This window comes from Triturus cristatus, chromosome 7 (genome assembly GCF_964204655.1).
Source record: "Triturus cristatus chromosome 7, aTriCri1.1, whole genome shotgun sequence".
NCBI lineage: Eukaryota > Metazoa > Chordata > Amphibia > Caudata > Salamandridae > Triturus > Triturus cristatus.
This window is the reverse complement of record NC_140590.1, coordinates 189,497,047-189,516,102: the sequence shown is the minus strand read 5'-3', so window position 1 is coordinate 189,516,102 and position 19,056 is coordinate 189,497,047. Positions and strand designations below refer to the sequence as shown.

Genomic DNA, 19,056 nt, shown 5'->3' with positions numbered 1-19,056 from the left:
ACACTTATATACCCATTTATTCTTCCATCGACCTTGAGATATACATATATAAAACATATGTAATTTTCAGAAAAACACACATTCACTGGATGATGTCATCAGTGATGTCATCAGTGATGTCATTTGAGATGTCATCAGTGATCTCATGAGTGATGTCACTGACCATGTCATGAGTGATGTAATATGTGACTTCATCAGCAGTGCATTGCGGGCACGCGAGTTATAGTTAGCTTAACTAACTATAACGGGGGAATTTCAATGGTTTTGTACGAGTGAAAAGTCCAGCTAACTATAACGCCCTTGAACACTATGGTTTTTTCAGTGAATTTCTAAGGTTTTTTAAATGCCAATTCCTAACTATAACGCCCCTGAAACCTTTGGTTTTTTTCAGTGAATTTCAAAGGTTTTTTAAATGCCAATTTCTAACTATAACGCCCCTGAAACCTTTCTTTTTTCAGTGAATTTCAAAGGTTTTTTAAATGCTAATTCCTATCTATAACTTATCTCTAAAGATATCATGTTTAATGATTTTCATTGGATTTCTATATTTTTCAAATTCAGTGTGTCAATTTCATTAATTATGTTTTTTTGAAATTCTTTTTATCACCATTTTTTAAATGTATTTGTTTAATTAATTCTTTTAAAAATTAAAAAATATTATCTGTTTTTATTGGGTTTTTCAAACATATTTTTTTTATATTTTTAAAAATATTTCTTTAACTATATGTTCAAAACTTTATTTTATATATATTTTTTCCATGTTTTTGGATCCGCGCACCCTATGCGCACCGCTCTCCATCCCTACGCGTTAGCAACCGCGCATGGTATGCGTTGGGTACGTGTTTAGTGCGCGATCGCAATGCGACAGGTACGCGACTCCCAGCCTATACGCGACACGTTCGATGTACGTAACGCGACGTTTACGCGCTTCCGCGATGCGTCTTCTGCGTCTATGACGCGGTAGGTGCGCGGATCCCACGAAATATTTAACATTTTAAAAAACATATATATATGTATTTCATGTGAATATTAATTGAAGACAAACTCTAAACTGTGGGGTGTTTATGGTGTGCTATAGAGGGGGTGCAAAGCAAACTACTCATACCTACCGGTCTGAAAGTGCTGGGTACGGAAATTAACTGAGGTATTGCATAGAGTCTGATGCTGCTAAGGTGAGCTGCTGCGAGAGTCGGGGATGAAAGCGTGAGCCTAAACTGTGTGTCTTATGGTGTGAAGTCATGTGCCCTGGCCGCTGCAGCACACCTGTGGAAGTAGTGTCAGCATGTGTTTATACCTACTAGGACGATCTACTGACTCCTACTGGTTTGAAAATCCGGGGGTACGGAAAATATGTGAGGTATTGTCTAGAGTCTCATGGTGCTAAGCTGAGGTGCTGCCGGAGTCGGGGATGAAAGCGTGAGTCCAAACTGTGTGCCATATGCTGTGAAGTCATGTGCTTTGGCCGCTGTGCCACATCTGTCAAGTAGTGTCAGCATGTAGTTATACCTACCCAGAGGACCTTTTGTTTCCAACATTGTAACTTGTGTATGGTGCTTAGGGGGTGTTATACAGGGAGTGGGAAGGTAAATTTGCGCATATCAAATCAATACGGTATTAGTAAAACGCAAACTACTCATCCCTATGGGTCTGAAGGCCCTCGAGGCCAGCGTAGAAATTATGTGAGCTATTAAGGGAGCTATTGCCCAGAGTCACATGGTGCTGAGCTGAGGTGTCCAAAGGTGTCCTTCATAAGCATTTCCAAACCTACCCCAGTCAATGTGCCTAGGTCATTTCCACCACAATGCACAATCATGAGGTCAGGGTGTGGAAGATGCAAAGGGGTTTTAACCAAAGGTAGCAATTGGTGCCACTTCAATCTTCTCTGTGCATACCATTTAATGTCCACATTTTGCAAACCTAGGTCTAAGTCAATACGTCTGTGTTCTGCATACCTCTTGCACCAGAAAATATAGCTATGTCCTACGATCCATACTAGCATTTTGAAGGTATGGCTGGAAGGTATGGAAAGATGTCTGTAGCTCATGCAGTTCCTTGGTAGAATAAGAGATATGTATAGAGATGGGGAACTACTTTTCTTTGCCATACAAAACGATACGTGATTGGAAGATGAAAAGCATTCTTTTTTAAAAGTAGGGTGCACATTAGTTCTGTGGAAAAGCATCTTTGTGATTGGTTAAGAAAAAGCAGTTTCAATGTGGAGTACATATCATAGGATAACATTTGCTCAGCTCAACCACACCTGCAACTTGCATTTGGAAGGCACTGTTCGAACTTAAAACAATCGTGAACTTTTAACCTGCACGTGTCGTTAAATGTTCAAGAAAATGTTGCAAAAAAATATCGTTAAGTTTTTAAAAATTGATAAACTTTTAACCTGCACGTGTTGTAGAATGTTCTAGAAAGTGTGTTGATAGAATACGTTACGCTTCTGACTTCTATGTGTTGTTGAATATTTAAAAAACAGTTTATATGGAAAATGAAAAAGAAACCAATAGAGAGAAGTTTTGAAACCTAAAAGAATCAAGGAACTATTCTAATTTATTCTTTACATGTATTTATGTGTGGAGCAACAAAATTATAGACACAACAGCACTAGGAAGAGGAAGAAGCAGGGAGTGGGGGAGGGGGAAGATGGGCAGAATGGCACACATTCACAATTAAGTACAACACACGTATAGACTAATAATGGCCAAAATGACACACACCAACAAGGAGCACAAGTCACACAACCCGCCAACATCACACCACTGAACGAGCAGAGAAGTGAAAACCACGGTGCATTCATACAGGATGTGTACAAAGGCCAGTCGTTGGTGTTGTGGGATGTCTGCGACCGTGGTCATCATGAATGAGTTGGCCAGCATGTGGCACATGGTCGAGTTCACTGTGTGTTATGTTGCCAAACAGCTGCTCCTCCCTCCCACGAGCTGCCACACTTTTGTACGGTGCGCTGTTGTATCTCATGCACTCGTACGGCACACCATTGTAATGCCTATTTGCGCTTGTCCTGCTACATTCCAACTACACCATCACAGTGCCGTTTGGAGGTGGTGCATGTCACTTTACAACACCGACTGCTGCGGTTCTTGTGGCTGGTCACACCAGAACACAGAGACACACTTACCGCACTTCCTGTACACGGACATGTCGAAGACACCCCGTTCCCCTTGCCGGATAGGCACACCCCTGCACTGACCTGTGAACCCCAGACCAGCACACGCCAGTTATGCATGCAGGAGGATGTGTGCGTAGGTACATGTCCAGGCTCACTGCCAATGCTGAGGTGACAGCACACTGTGATGTTGCATGGCTCGTGCCTATCATGCTAAGACAATGACCACAGGGACACACTTGCTAAGATGTGGGTTTGGGGGGCGTTGGCGGTCCTGGAGTTGTTGTGATGAGTCTTCTGGCCCACATGGGTATCCCTGTATCATGCTCATTGACTCTATGGCACCTGTGGGTGTTCTGTTGTGGCTCCTGGCTGTGTTCCCTTTCATGGTGCAGATAGTTGTCCAGCTTAACACCAGCAGAAAGCAGGTGTAAAATCCCTGGTGCTAACGTGTTTTATCGCCGTAATTTGTTTCGCATTGCAATTGGTGTGAAAGTTGTGATGTGATTTTTTTCGTGTGCAGAACAATATACGAACTGAGCAGTGTATCCAGCACCTGACACACTATTCCCAATCAATATAAATACAATGAGATTTCTTAATAGATTTTGTGTGTACACTGTAAGTGCAGCCAATACCTCAGTGCAAATCATTACAGGATTTTAGTATTTAGAATAAATCAGAAAGGTGCACCTCGTGTCTTTTTGCACGGGAACGGCTAGTCTGCATTTCATTATCAGCACTTTAACTGAAGTAAAGTTGAGATAAATCTAACACACTATTCAGAAGTTGGTGCAAACTGCAGATATCACCAGTATTCCAGCGATAAGTGCTGCAAAATGTAACACCATGGTGTACTCCATCACATAACAGTAATAAGAACAAGAAAGAGTCACACAGCAGTTAAGAGAACAACCAAAAACATTATTTTTTTTTCAAATATGTAAACGATAAACTATTTTCAAACTTTATTTTTTTTATTAACATATATATGAACGATAAACTAATGAACAAAATGTATAAAAAATAATACAAAACAACAAGGCGGAACACTCCTCTGAGGACCATGGATGTCGACGACAGAGCCTGGAAAATCAGAAAGATTGTTAAAAAAAAAACAACATGATATTCTCAACAAAATACCACAAGAAACAAATCACAGATATATAAAATGAATACAGCTAACAAAATGTTATAAGTTTAACTTACAAAAACTGTAAATGTTGCCGCTTTCAAATATTCACCGAATCTGAGGAATTTTTTTTGCAGAAGGCACCACGCCCACAATGTTTTTCTTCAGTGGTGAGGACATTTTTTACTTTTCCCAAGGGGCAAACAAAGACCAATGCCACCTTGGTCACGTGCAAGAATTGCAAAAGAGTTCTGTCACGAGGGGATCCTAACAAGAAATACTCGTACGGCATGGAAAGTATGATGAAACACCTTCATCCGAACAATCTTGCACGAGGAGAGTGAAAACAGATGAGAAACACTCCTGCCACTGCGCCTTTCTGAGTTTCTTTTCTTTTTCTTTTTTTTCTAGCATGATTTCTCTATTTTTACGTTGAAAAACAGTATCTGTAAAAAAAATCACAAATAAATGTATATTAATAACTTTCAAATATATACTATTCCATTACTGTCCAAACACATTTTATATAAAAACTGACTAAGAAACTATAGCCCTGAACCACAAGTGTGACAATGGTTAAAACACTACATACATAGTGCATACTACTTTGAAGCAGTTCATGCCCTAAAGCCTACCTCACTACGGGCCTCATGTAGGTAGCCGAATACCGGTCGGTAACGGCCGATTTTCGGTAATTATACCGTTACCGACCGGTATTTTGGCTTTTGAGATGTAGGGGGCTCATTTCTGCATTCGGTAATTTACCGAATCGGTAAAATTACCGAATCGGTAATTTTACCGATTCGGTAAATTCCGAATACAGAAATGAGATGTAGGGGGAGTGTGTGTGTGTGTTTTGGAGTCGGTATTTACCACCAACTAATAGTTGGTGGTAAATAATGAATGGATGTGTTTAAGCGTTTTAAAGCGCTTAGACGTGTGCAATGTGGCAGACATACATGCCCTTAGGGCATGTATGTGTGCCACATGTGCACACATGGCCGTCTCAGGGGTGCAACAGGGTGTCAATGTGACACCCTGCCACCCTTGCATGTGTTCCCCTAATTACCGAATCGGTATTTACCGATTCGGTAATGAGGCATACCTTCCCATCAATGGGAAGGTATGCCTCATTACCGAATCGGTAAATACCGATTCGGTAATTACCGACTTTTACCGAATCGGTAAATAATACCGACTCATTACCTACATATCATTTACCACTTCATAAATACCGAATCGGTAAAATTCGGTATTTATGAAGTGGTAAATGGGTCCCTACCTACATATGGCCCTAAAAGACTACATGCTAACTGACTGAATGATTACACTACTATAAGGAGACACACTGGGTGAGTAACAGGGTGTTTGCTAGAATTGTATGAATACTGATTGGGGAATTGAAGGTGTAAAAGACAACTGTGTAGGTGATTAGAGGACTGCATTCATAGTGAATAGGCATTTGAAGCAGTCTATGTGATAAGGCCTGGCTCACTGCATGAGTACTTGGGTACTGACTGAATGATTAGAGTACAGCAAGGAGAGTGCCTGGGTGAATTTATAAGTGGTTGGCTTTTGGCGCAGTGAATGGATTAGTACTTGGTACTGAATGGGTTACTAGAGAAGTGCAAAGGGAGTGACAGCATGTTTGCTGGACTGTATGGATACTGACTAGGGAATTGAAGGTGTGAAAGACAAGTGTATAGTATGTTAGAAGACTGCATGCATACTGCATAGACATTTGAAGCAGTGTATGTGGTAATGTATGGTTCACAACATGAGTACTTGGAAACTGACTAAATCATCAGACTACTGCTAGGACAGTGCCTGGGTAAAACTTTTTAATTTTCAGTTCTGGCACAGTGAAGAGAATATTACATGGTACTGCACTTTAGTGTGGAACCCTGACTCATTTAATCAATCCATAAGCAAAGAATAGCTTCCAAAGCTACTAAAACTTGACAACATGACCGGTTTTCAAACAGTTATCTGTCAGCAAATACACGATATACCAAATGTTTCTATCACAATCCTTACCCAAATGCACACAGACTCACAGTGTGATTTTAGACAAGCAACACTATCCTAGGAGTTTACCAAAACTCACTCACTAATCTAGAAGAGGTAAGGGTACTGCACACAATCTACATATTTAAGTACAGCACATTAGTCTCAAAGCATGACTCATTTAATCAACGCATAAGCAAAGACTGGCTTCTAATGCTACTAAAACTTGACAACATGACAGGTTTTAAAATAGTTAGCTGCCAGAACATACACGATGTTACCAAATGCTTCTCTCACAGTGGTTCCCAAATGCACACAGACTCACAGTGTGATTCTAGACAACAACCACTATACCTAGGAGTTTACCAACAATCATTCACTACTGTGGAAGTGGTAAGGGAGCTGCACACAATCAACATATTTCATGACTGCACTTTTGTGTCAAAGCCTAACTTATTTAATCAACGCATAAGCAAAGACTGGCTTCTAATGATACGAAAACTTGCCAACATGACAGGTTTTAAAAGAGTTATCTTCCAGAAAATACACGATATTACCAAATGCTTCTCTCACAGTGGTTCCCAAATGCACACAGACTCACAGTGTTATTCTAGACAAGCACCACTATCCCTAGGAGTTTACCAAAACTCATTCACTACAATGGAATTGATAAGGGAACTGCACACAATCTACATATTTCAGGACTGCACTTTTGTGTCAAAGCCTGACTCATTTTATCAATACATAAGCAAACACTGGCTTCTAATACTACTAAAACTTGACCACATGACAGGTTTTAAAACATGTATCTGTCAGCAAATACACGATGTTACCAAATGCTTCTCTCACAGTGGTTCCCAAATGCACACAGACTCACAGTGTGATTCTAGACAAGCAACACTATCCCTAGCAGCTTACAAAAACTCATTCACTACTGTGCAAGGGGTAAGGAGACTACACACAATCTACATATTAAAGTACAGAACATTAGTGTCAAAGCATGACTCATTTTATCAATGCATAAGCAAACACTGGCTTCTAATACTACTAAAATTTGACAAAATGACAGGTTTTAAAACATTTATCTGTCAGCAAATGCACGATGTTACCAAATGCTTCTCTCACAATGGTTCCCAAATGCACACAGACTCACAGTGTCATTCTAGACAAGCACCACTATCCCTAGGAGTTTACCAAAACTCATTCACTACAGTGGAAGTGATAAGGGAACTGCACACAATCTACATATTTCAGGACTGCACTTTTGTGTCAAAGCCTGACTCATTTAATCAAAGCATAGGCAAACACTGCCTTCTAATGCTACTAAAACTAGACTACAAGACAGGTTTTAAAACAGTTATCTATCAGCAAATACACAATGTTACCAAATACTTCTCTCACAGTGGTTCCCAAATGCACACAGACTCACAGTGTGATTCTAGACAAGCAACACTATCCCTAGCAGCTTACAAAAACTAATTCACTACTGCGCAAGGGGTAAGGAGACTACACACAATCTACATATTAAATTACAGCACATTAGTGTCAAAGCATGACTCATTTTATCAATGCATAAGCAAACACTGGCTTCTAATACTACTAAAATTTGACAACATGACAGGTTTTAAAACATTTATCTGTCAGTAAATACACAATGTTACCAAATGCTTCTCTCACAGTGGTTCCCAAATGCACACAGACTCACAGTGTAATTCTAGACAAGCACCACTATCCCTAGGAGTTTACCAAAACTCGTTCACTACAGTGGAAGTGATAAGGGAACTGCACACAATCTACATATTTCAGGACTGCACTTTTGTGTCAAAGCCTGACTCATTTAATCAAAGCATAAGCAAACACTGGCTTCTAATACTACTAAAACTTGACAACATGACAGGTTTTTAAACATTTATCTGTCAGCAAATACACAATGTTACCAAATGCTTCTCTCAAAGTGGTTCCCAAATGCACACATACTCACTGTGTGATTCTAGACAAACAACACTATCCCTTGCACTATACCAAAACACATTTCTTCATCTAGAAGGAGTACTATATTTTAGTATAGAAACATAAATCATTTCACAAATTCATAAACAATGACTGCTTTCTAATTCTACCAAAATATAAACACAGCACAGTTATCTGTCTGCAAACACTTGAAAAACACAAATGCTTTACACAGAATGGTTTCTACATGCACACACACTGTCAATAAGATTGTAGAGAAAAAAGTACTCTCTACACTTTAGCAGGAGAAATACATTAGTCTGATTAAAATCAAAATAGTCTACATACATCCCCATACAATTAAATAACTCACCTTTCAAGTTGTTTTGTAGTTCAAGAAGTATATCAGTCACACACCAGATATCACTCACACACCAGATTTTCTTATACAGAATCTCTGCACTGTGCACCTCTCAGATTTAACAAAGAATGGCAAAGTTTCCCTTTCATTTTCCACACATATACATGTAAACATCAATTCAAAATCCTTGACCCATAAATTCAAAAGCAAACACTCATTTCTATTGGTTAAACATTTCAACCCTTTCCAAATGAAATACATTTCAACCCTTCCCCCAATCTGCCTTCTGCCTATTACCATAGAAACAGGTCATGGAACACTGTACTGAACACACAGGTCACAAGTTCAACACACAATGTTGCTAAACAAGACAGCAAGTGTGCTTGACTTTTCAACATATCAGCTTATCATATATAATGCTCCTTACAATCAGTTTTTGTTAACCAATAAGAATCATGCGTTTAAAAAACAGAAATATACATCCTACCTTTCAGTGTAGAAAGTTGTCATACAACCAATGATTTCTTGTCTTTTTTCAATATTTATTTCCGTGGATCCGCGCACCCAACGCGAGAGAATCCGTGCACCCAACGTGATAGGATGCACACACCCTGCACGCATTTCGCCGTTTTCTTTTTTTTTTTTAAAGGGGGCCCCAGGGGGTCCTTCTGGGACCCCCTAAGCACCTCTAGAGGGTCAGAGTATTTCCACTCTGCCCCCTTTATATGTTTTACACACTTATTCCCCTTGCTTCTTCTGCCTCGCTTCTACCGAGGCAGAAAATGGCCGCCAAGAGTTCCTGGTTTCGAATGTAATCAGACACTCGACAGCCAATTAGCATTCAGCGCGCGATCGGGAGGGTGCGCGCTCGGTTCGGGGAGGGTGCGCTTATGGTGCGGTGAGGGTGCGCGGATCCTCCCCGCCCATAGATATATATGTACTTTTAACTCTATTTTTCTCAGGAACTACTGAACAGATTTACACCATTTATGCAAAAGGCATGAGTCTGAACTGAGGACTACCTCTTTGCCAAATTTGGTGTCATTACGTTCAGCGGTTCGGGCTGTAGCTGCAACAACAGATCCTATGGGAAATTGCATGGGGAAAACGTGTTTTGGGACCCCCCTTTTTTCGCTTTACGAATCACCACAACACTTTCAGTTTAGGAGCGGAGAGGAGCTGGCCAAATGTTTGGAAAATTTCACGAAGATTCGTCAACCGGCGCCAAAGCTATTCCCAATAGAAATTTACAGATTTCCTATGGAAAATAGGTCTTAACTATAACTATCTACTGGCGGTCGCCAGTAGATAATATATATATGTATATATATATATATATATATATATATATATATATATATATATATATATATATATATATATATATATATATATGGTATAGAAAAATCAAACTTAGAAAATTCTTTCAACTGAATAAAAAAGCCCCTGGACCCAATATCACTCCTGTGAATAGAATAGCTGGCGAGCCCCTGCAAGTCAATGATGTTCCATTGCTTCAAACATTATTTCACCTCTCTGACTCTGATTCTACTAATGATGAAGCTATGGCGACTCAAGACCAACTGCTCAACATGGGCATCATCAGTAACCAACTTGCCCCTAGACCTTTTCGCCCCCCTTCCACTTTTTTACCTCTTATGCAAAAAGATGCAATTGACATTTTTAGTGAGAAAGTTATCGAAGAGCTGAAACAACTAAATCGAGGTATTAACTCTAGAACTAGAAGTAATAATTTCAAGAGTGTTCAATACTTTACTTTGATCAACAAATTGAAGCAAAAATGTGATATTATAATCAACAAAGCAGATAAAGGTGGCAATGTTGTCCTCTGGCATAAAGATCAATATTGTGCAGAAGCAATGCGCCATCTGAGTGATATCACTTGCTACCGCAAATCTTCACGACAAGAGTTACGACTTGTTCAAGAAACTATCACTAAACATCTATCACAATGGAAAAGACAAGGTTTATTAACCAAGGATGAATTTACTTACTTAAAAGTAGACTTCCCAGTGATTTCTGTCTTATATTTTCTGCCTAAAGTTCACAAAAATATTGATCCTGTGCCTGGGAGACCTATAATATCAGCGCAGAAAAGTCTACTTGAAAAGATGTCCAAGTATGTGGATTATTTTCTTCAGCCCTTTGTTTTTGCCCTTCCTTCTTTTATCAAAGACACTCCTGATTTTCTTAACAAAATCAAGAATATTTCATGGGAGCCAGATTACTTGCTAGTCGTGATGGATATTGAATCCTTATATACTAGTATCAACCATTTTTTTTTTTTTTTTTTTTTTTTTTTCTGCATTTCCAGTTTAATAAAAGTGGGTTGTTCCAGATCCATTTTTTTTTTTTTTTGAGAACTTTTATTAACCATAGTTGCATCGATTGGCAATGTACAATTCTGCGACAGAGCACCAGGTCAGCAATGTTCGGGTACATACAGTCAAATGTTTAAACACAGCCGTTTAGCCGACAACCCGGAGGTCCGGCGGCGGAGCTCAGTTGTACCTAGATAGAGGATTCAGGTATGTACATTGCGTGTAAGCGAATCGGTGGCGTTTTTCTGATATGTGTCGCGTTGTTTCTCAGCTAAAGCGCATTGTCCGCGTGTGAGGGGGGCGCTTCGTATCCGCCCGCTGCGCATCATTGTCAGCTAGCTCCTGGGCTCGCAGAAGGATGTGTGCTGGGTGCTGGGTTGTCCGTCAAGCGCCCTGATGTGTGGACATCGGAGTCCCGGTGGCCCGCGTGTAGGGTGGGGTGAAGCGCGTCAAGGAGGTTGCAGCGTAGTTCGCAAGGGTGCGCGTGGCGGCCGTTGTTATAATGGAACACATGTTTTGCTAGGGAGCGTAGTCAGTCGCCGAGTTGTGCCCCGGGTGTGCAACGTAAACTTTAGGGATCAAGGTCAGGGTCGAGAACTCGGGTAGTGGCCAGAAGTAGAAGGGTGAGGGGGGGGGGGGAAAAAGGAGATCCGCATGCAGCAATGTGTGAGGAGAGAGGGGCTGTCCAGCAGGGCGTAGCCGGTCGCCCGGGGAGCGCGTTGAGTGGCCGATCGCGAGGGAGGGGAGAGGGGGGGGGGGGGAGGAGAAGAGGGGGGGGGGTCGTCATTGTGCGTGCCCTCCCAGGTAGCAGCGGCAGTAAGTCCCGCGCGTGCGCCAGAGCACAGCGCAAGAAGTATCTGTCAGTAGTAGCCTGTCGCGCGGTATGTGAGATGTGTCAGGGGAATATGCAGGTCGAGGGGGCCAGGAGCTAACCGCACCGGGGTCTCAGACATGTTGCCAGCGATCTAGTAGTGTATCAGTGTCCGCCTAGTGTTTAGGTTATCCCACGGGTTCGGCAGGCCGTCTGAAAGGTGGCGAGGAGGCCATCCCAAAGGTGAGCGATGGGGTACTGCCTGAGTCCCGCAGTTTCCTCACGGAGGAGCACTGCGCTTTCCGCCTGCGCCCAGTTGACGAAGGATGCCCTCCAGTGCCTGATGTGCGGAGGGGCCGTCGCCTTCCAGTGCTTGGTGAGCAAGCGTTTGGCTGTAACAAGTCCCATGTCCCAAAAGCGCGCCTGTACTCTGTTCGCTTTTGTGCGCTTGTACAGGCCCAGGAGACACGCTTCCCACGTGCGTGGCAGTCGTCCATCCGCGCCGCGCTCGATCAGTGACAGCACGTCGCTCCAATACGTCTGCACGTCAGCGCAGTGCCAGAGCATGTGCAAAAGGTCCGCTCCTGGTGACAAGCACCGCGGGCAGGCGGCATCCGTGCGCAGGAAATATTTATTGATCTTCTCCGGGGTGAGATACGCTCGCTGCAATATGTAATATTGTATGAGCTTGAAGCGGGGGTTGCGTGGAACGTTAACCAGGCTGGCCAGTATCATCGCCCATTCTTTATCTGTCCAGTCTCTGCCCCTGTCCGTCGCCCAGCGTTCTCTTAATGTCGAGGTGGTCAGTCGTGAGTGTGCGAGGAGTGCCTGCACCAGCCAGTGTATGACGTGTGCGCCACTGCCCATAATATGCAGATATTGGATGAAGGTATGCGTCGGCAGCTCCGTCGTCATGTCGCCCCAAGAGGCCGAGAGCGTCTGCATGAGGGAGGCATGCAGGAGAAACTGCCCTGCCGGGAGCGCCGTGCCGTCCGTCAGGGCAGCAAACGTCAGCAAGTCGCCGTCCTCATACAGGTCACCTAGCGTATCTACACCTGCCTGTTCCCACCCTGCCAAATGGGCCTCCGTGAGGGGTCCCGTCGGGCTAGGCATGCCCAGTAGTGGTAACTCCGGAGCGTACGGTGTGGTCGCGCGGGTGAGGCGAAGGCACCTCTGGAAACACCTGCGCGCTACCGCCAGGTAAATCTGGGAGGGGCAGGGCGCACGAGTCAGCGGATGGAACAGCGTGTGGACTTGCGTCCGCGTCCAAGCAACCGCGTGTGAGGCAGTGTCCTCTAGCTGCTTGCCACTCAGCCACCCCGCCACCCACTGCATCTGCGCTGCAAGATAATATAGCTCCAGATTGGGGACCGCTAGTCCCCCAGAGTCAGCAGGCATGTGCAGTTTGGCCAGTGCTACCCGCGGCCTTCCCTTGTTCCAGATGAGGGTGCGCAGCAATACCTCCAGGTCGCGGAATATCCTGACGGGCACATACAAGGGCAGGTTTGCAAAGTAGTACAAGAGGCGGGGCAGCACTATCATTTTGGTCAGTGCTACCCTGCTAGGCACGCTGAGGGGCAGGGTGTTCCAGTAGCTAACCTGCGTGCGCACGGATGTGATTGCTCTGAGGAGATTCCCATCTAGGACGTCCATCGGGGACCTGTAGATCCGTATCCCCAGGTAGCGGAAGGTGGTGGGGTACCACCGCAGCCTGTCTCCTCCCAGTCGGACGTCGCACTCAGGTGTCTCCGAGCCAAAGGGGTAGGCTCCCGACTTGGCCCAGTTAACCCTCAGGCCCGACAGTGCTTCGAAGGTGCGGAAAACGTCAGCGAGGGAAGCAGGGATGGCGGTCATGTCTCTGACGTATAGCAGCAGGTCATCTGCATATAGGGACACCGTGTGTAGGCCGTCCGGCAATGGGATTCCCCATTCCAGTCCGTGCGCTCGGAGCGTCGCAGCCAGGGGTTCCATTGCCAGTGCAAATAGCAACGGCGACAACGGGCAACCCTGGCGGGTGCCTCTGCGGACTCGGATGGCGGCCGAGAGGATGCGACCCGTGCGGACCCGGACGGTCGGCTCACTGTAAAGCAGGGCGATCATGGCGTTATAGCCGCCCCCCAATTGGTACTTCTCCGCAACCGCCCTTAGGTATGGCCACTCGACGGAGTCGAAGGCTTTCTCCAAGTCCAGTATCAGGCATCCCGCCCTGGGCCACTGCCGCGTGGCGTATTCCTGTACCCGGAAGAGCCTGCGGATGTTGTGGGAGGTATGGCGTGTGGGGACGAACCCATTTTGGTCCCGGTGTACAAGAGTGGGTACGTGAGGGGCCAGCCTCCTAGCCAGTGCAGAAGCAAGAATCTTATAGTCTGTGTTTAGAAGAGCCAGTGGGCGGTAAGAGCCCACCCGCGTGCCGTCCCTGTCCGGCTTAAGTATAGAGACCAGCGTGGCTTCGTTCAATGTTGGGGGCAGGGCAGCGCCCTCCGCCGCCGCCGCGTACATGCGCAGGAGCTCCGGGATTAAGATATCCGAGCCAGCCTTGTAGAATTCAGCCGGTAGCCCGTCCGGGCCCGGAGTTTTCCCGTTGGAGAGCTGAAAGATGGCCTCTCTAAGCTCGTCCGCCTCCAGTGGAGCGCCGAGTTCGTCTTGCTGAGCGATAGTCAATTGCGGCATCAGCAGAGGGGAGAGATAGTCTGCAATAGCAGCGTAGGGAACCGCGAGCCGGGAGCGGTACAATGCGGTATAGTGGGCAGTAAAAGTGTCATGGATGCCAGCTTGCGTGTACTCCAGTTCCCCACCCTCGCCCAGTATGGCCGTTACCGGCTTGATACTAGTATCAACCATGCAGATGGTTTAGCAGCAGTGCAGTATTTTCTTGCGCAAAGAGATATTATTATGTGTGACCATAACAAAATGCTGCTAAAGATGATCGAACTATGCCTCTGCAATAATTTCTTTTTGTTTGGTACTGAGGTGTACCAGCAGCTGCGAGGTGTGGCTATGGGGGCTTGCTTCTCCCCCAGCTACTCATGTTTACATGTGGGCTGGTGGGAGGAGCATGTCCTCAGATTGCATAATCAAGCCACATGGACTGCTAATGTGATGTACTTCTGGCGTTACATCGATGATATTTGTATGATTTGGAAGGGTGACAGAAATAGTGCACTAGAATTTGTTGATTCCATCAATGTCAATAACTTAAATCTTAAATTCACTGCTACCATTGATAATGCTAAAGTGGAATTTCTGGATATGATTCTTTACGTTAGCAATGGCCAACTTCACACTAGACTACATCGGAAAACCACCGCAGGGAATTCCATTCTTCATGCGGATAGTGCTCATCCCCATCACACTATTCGTAGTATTCCCTATAGCGAATTCCTCAGGATTCGCCGAATCTGTAGTGAGGAATCAGAATGCCAAACTTGCCAATCAGAAGCCTATGCTCGTTTCCTCACTCGTGGTTATTCCAAAATAATTTTGGATTCTGCGCTTACCAAGTCCAATCTGTTACCTAGGGTAGATCTCCTTATTGTTAAAAAAGCACAAGTGACACCTTCTCCACAATCTAACGGTGAGGCTGATTTAACCAACATCAGATTTGTTACCACTTACAGCCAGCAAGATAAACAAATTCGCAAAATGATCTATACACAGTGGCCTATTGTGCTCACTGACATGACACTTAAATCTATTTTGCCAGAATTGCCCGCGATTACTTTTAGACGGGCGCCCTCTATGAGGGATGCCCTTGTCAAATCCAGTCCTGAAGTCTCCCTCAAAAAAACTTGGTTGACTAAAAAAGGTTTTTATAAATGCAATTCCTGTCGTGCATGCACCTTTGCCACTAACAGCATTGACTATACTACTGCATTTGACAACAAGAAAGTACCAATTCGCGACTATCTCACATGTCGTACAGAGTTTGCGATTTATAAATTACGCTGTACTTGTGGCCTTGAGTACATTGGAAGCACGAAGCTCCCAGTACATAAACGGATTCTACAACATGTCAGGGCTATTGTTAATTCAGACCCAAACTATCCTGTGGCGAGACATTTTAAAATGGTCCACGACAACAAACTTAAGGATCTAAAATACACTGTGTTAGGGGCTGTTCCTAATTCGGTGAGAGGAGGCAACCGTGAGAAAACACTCCGCCAATTAGAGACCCATTTTATCATGTCCCTCGACACTAAGATGCCTTATGGCCTTAATAATAGTGAGGACTTACATAATTTTCTGTAATATGCCTCACCTTAGTCTACCCTGTCTGGACTCTTGCCCTGTCCTGTTTTAATTACGCTGTAGCTATTTTAAACTAGGTACTACAGCTCACTTGTGCTAACTGTGTCATTCATTTTAACATTTTTATCTACCCTTTGTAATTTACTGAGAACTTTCCCTATGTACTCTGTGTTAGGTTCTTAACATCTACCTCCGTATATTTGTTCAGGCTTGAACAAATTTTGCTTATTGCCTTATTCTAACTATGTTAGCTATTAGCTTTTTATATTTTGCACATTGCACTTTTGTTGACTCCTTGGTGGCTTTTTTTGCCAGTTTGATAGACTTGACAGTTTCCTTTGTGAGAATCATTTCTCTATATTGCTGCTTCTATACCTATTTCTGTATATCAGATTCAGATTGGCAATGTCTATCTTTAGTACTGTATATGATATGTTCATAGGTATACCATTATGATATTCTCTCATGTTATATGAGTTTCACCTGTCATTTTTCTAACAATATGCTCATTTGCACAGTGTCTTAGAATTTCTATTGTTAATTTTATTGCTATATGTCAATTGTTATTGTCCATTGTGTTCATATTTATGTCCCTTTGGCACTAGGCACTTGCCTTTAACTTAGCAGTATTTGCACATTTATTCTGATTTTTGGCACTGGCCATAGATTCAGCGATATTTGCACAATATTTTTGACTCTTTGCACTTGCATCTTTTACACTCATAACAGCTACTTTGCTGATTTGACTACATTTCTGATGAAACTTGTTTGTGAGTTTTAATGGTATTTTACAAAGTGCTATCTACTATGTTTGTAAACAATATTTGCCATAATTATCTGTATCATTTTAGCAGCTTCAAAGTATTGGATTCCATTTAGTTGCAACTAACTACCAATACGGTGTCTTTGGACTGTCGGTAGTTTCAAGGCTTGACACCAATTGTATCAGGAGTCTGTTGTTTAGTTTCACGCACACTAAGGTTTATTTTTAAAGGAATTTGTGCTTGTGTGTTAATTTATGCACGATTGTTCCCGAGCGCGTCATGTGATCAAGCTCGCGGATGCGAGCGAAACGCGTCATGGTGGACACTATGTCCGACGATTGCAATGGACTCACACTTGCCTTTGCTTAAATAAATGAATTCTTGCACCGATTCCGGATTCCTGCCTATACTTATCAGCGTGAGCACATCGTAGAGGTCCCTGCCAGCGTTCTTCCCGCCTGTTGGCTGTCAGTCAGGCGGTGCTGGATTGGTTTTGTGATATATATATATATATATAGATATATATATATATAAATTCCAAACGCTGTCTGCCAATTCCTGGCAGCGAGGAAGAAAGCACACGGACACCAGCTCGTGCTATGATATTTGTTCATAAGGTTTTATTCAATGTCAGCACCCACACAGCACGCCATTACGCGTTTCGGCCACAAGATGGCCTTGATCACATATTACCTACTGGCGGTCGCCAGTAGGTAGTTATAGTTAGGACCACGTTTCCATAGGAAAACCTCAACATTCTATTTTGAATAACTTTGGCGCCGGTCGACGAATCCTCGCGAATTTCTCAAAATAGGTGGGGCGCTACGCTCCGCTCCTACCCTGAAAGTCTCGGGGGGATTCGTCAAGCGGGGGCTGAGATAAAAGGGGGGTCCCAAAACGCGTTTTTCCCATGCATTTTTCCATAGGACCTTTAGAACGAGCTACAGCCCGAACGGCTGAACAGAATTACTAGAAATTTGGCAGAGAGGTAGTCCCTAGGTCAAGGAAGTGCCTTATGTAGGTTTGGTGTAAATCTGTTCAGTAGATTCTGAGAAAATAGCCTTTAAATCAATATATATATCTGAGCCCGCTTACGGTACGCTTACCGTACGCTTACCGTAAGCTTACGGTGGCGTGCGCGAGCGCGATTCTGATTGGCTCTTAGATCTTAGTAAACATTCGAATCGGCCGAAACCAGGAAGCGGCGTCCGCCATTTTGTCTCTCGCACTGAGTGTTGTTTATCAAACATGATGGCCAAAAACATGTTACGGGGCTGTTTTGACAACTCCCTCCCACATAGTCATGTTGAGGGAGTCCCCAAACATCCCCCAAGAGCAAAAACGGTTTTATTTTTTTTTCGGCAATTTCGCGGGGTACGCTTACCGTACGCTTACCGTACGCTTACCGTAAGCTTACCGTACGCTTACGGTAAAAAAATAAAAATAAAAAAAACACTATCCACACTTACCCCACCCCCTGTGCTTTTGGTGGCCGCAGGCCACCAAATGTGCAGGGCTTATTAATAGAGAAAAAAACGTAATTTTGGCAACAAGAAATTATAAAATCGAAATAAAAAAAACACTATCCACATTGACCTCACCCCCTGTGCTTTTGGTGGCCGAAGGCCACCAAATGTACAGGGCTTATTAAAGTTGATAAAAACCGTGCACGGAACGAACTGCGTTAAGTGGGCGCGCACGCCACAAATGGCGTAAAGTAACTTAGCATTTAAAAAACCGTACAAATTCACTGAAAAAACCATAGGTTTCACACACGTTATAGTTAGGAAATAGCATTTAAAAAACCTTGCTAATTCACTGAAAAAACCATAGGTTTCACACATGTTATAGTTAGCTGGACATTTTACTGATAAAAAACCAATGAAATTCCCCCGTTATAGTTACTGTAGGCAACTATAACTCACGCGACCGTAATCCTCTGCTGATGACATATGTGTCTTTATGAAAAAAAAATATTTGTAATATATGTATAGCTAAAATTTAATGGAAGAAGATATGGGCAAATAAGTGTCTAAATACAGTATTAGCATCAGCAGAGGATTGCGGTCGCGTGAGTTATAGTTGCCTACAGTAACTATAACGGGGGAATTTCATTGGTTTTTTATCAGTAAAATGTCCAGCTAACTATAACATGTGTGAAACCTATGGTTTTTTCAGTGAATATATATATATATATATATATATATGATCAAGGCCATCTTGTGGCCGAAACGCGTAATGGCGTGCTGTGTGGGTGCTGACATTGATTAAAACCTTATGAACAAATATCTCCCAGAAATAAAATCTG

The 19,056-nt window shown here is 43.5% G+C and overlaps 1 protein-coding gene across 4 annotated transcripts in view; it reads left to right on the top strand.

Moving 5' to 3' along the window:
• HPN (hepsin) overlaps nt 1-19,056 on the top strand; it is a 445,048-nt gene that overhangs the window by 354,028 nt on the left and 71,964 nt on the right. The gene's annotated exons all lie outside the window — the stretch shown is intronic.